The sequence below is a fragment of the Sorex araneus genome, chromosome 1, assembly GCF_027595985.1.
Source record: "Sorex araneus isolate mSorAra2 chromosome 1, mSorAra2.pri, whole genome shotgun sequence".
Classification (NCBI taxonomy): domain Eukaryota; kingdom Metazoa; phylum Chordata; class Mammalia; order Eulipotyphla; family Soricidae; genus Sorex; species Sorex araneus.
The window spans coordinates 263612088-263613569 of record NC_073302.1 but is presented as its reverse complement, the minus strand read 5'-3'; the positions used below and the strand labels follow the sequence as shown (position 1 = coordinate 263613569).

Here is a 1482-nt window from a genome sequence, read left to right as displayed (position 1 = left end):
TGTGCCTAACTTGCTTGCATTCTGAGATGATCTGCAATAACTTATTAGCTTCAATTTATTTACAATTCAATAAACATTATTGATTGAGAAAATTGTAGTGAATATATTGAGGGTAAAATAGTTTTATGCAAATATTTTGTGCATATATTATTATTTATAGTGTATAGTGTACACACAAAGAGAGACATGCAATTCTATAATACATCAACATTAATTAGTTTATCAATAGTGTTCAGTATATATTGCCATTTAGTGGGTGATTATTTGTTCCCTATCCAGAGATTACATATATAATTCATAGTAAATTCTGATTGTCTTGACTGTACAATAGCCACTTTTTTTTTCTTGTTAGTCTCCGTAAAGATTCTCAAAAATTGCCAGTGCCAACATGATGACTGTATTTCAAGTCATCATGGTGGGGTACTGGGAAAAGTTTTCAATTAGTGATAATTGTGTCTGGATAAATCTCACTGGCTACAATACTGCCACTGCACAAAGTTCAAATTTTTACTTGTAATGACATGTTTATATCAAGTGCTTCTTAAAGGAAGTGCCATGAATAGTGCAGTAAGAAAACAATGTATTTACTTTTTATTTGGAGGGTAAATCCAAATAATCATTTAATAGGCAATAATAGCCAAAATCTGGGGGAAAAATGGAGTGCCCAAAAACAGATGACTGGTTCAAGAAAGTTTGGTACATCTACACAATGGTACACTATGCAGCTATTAGAAATGATGAAGTCATAAAATTTGCATATAAGTGGATCAACATGGAAAGTATCATGTTAAGTGAAATGAGTCAGAAAGAGAGAGACAGACATAGAAAGATCGCACTCATCTGTGGAATATAGGGTGACAGAGTGGGAGACTAACACCCAAGAGTAGTAGAGATAAGGACTAGGAGGTCTGCCCCATGGTTTGGAAACTGGACTCACATGCTGGGGGAAAAGGCAGCTGAGACAGAGAAGGGAATACCAAGTAGAGGATGTTGGGAGGGCCCATTCAGGTTGAAAGATGCATGTGGAAAGTAGACTATAGACCGAACATGAAGGCCACTCAATACCTCTATTGCAAACTACAACACCCAAAAGGAGAGAGAACAAAAGGAAATGCCCTGCCTCAGAGGCAGGGTGGGGTGGTGGGGGTTGGGGTGTGGGTGGTGGGAGGGGTACTGGGAAAATTGTTGGAGGAGAATGGGCACTGGTGGAGGGATGGGTAAATGATCACTGTATGACTGGAGTGCAAACACAAAAGTTCATAAGTTTGTAACTGTATCTCATGGTGATTCACTAATAAAAACTTAAAAAAAAAGAGCAGAACAATAATGTATGACATATGATTGTTGATAATGAAGGTTGTCCTGTGGTAAAATTTTAACAACAGAATATATGTTTATTGTTTTGGATTTGTTGGTTTATAATTACAATACAAACCATCTCCTAATTGGGAGATTTCCATACAATATAGAAAGATCTTGTCA

General features: G+C 36.4%; 1 non-coding gene across 1 annotated transcript; it reads right to left on the bottom strand.

Annotated features, from left to right (window-relative positions):
- Window positions 1–352: 352 nt before the first annotated feature.
- LOC129401206 (U4 spliceosomal RNA) lies at window positions 353–500 on the bottom strand. Its single transcript, XR_008628147.1, has one exon. It is a non-coding gene; the product is annotated as a U4 spliceosomal RNA (small nuclear RNA).
- Between the last annotated feature and the right edge of the window lie 982 nt (window positions 501–1482).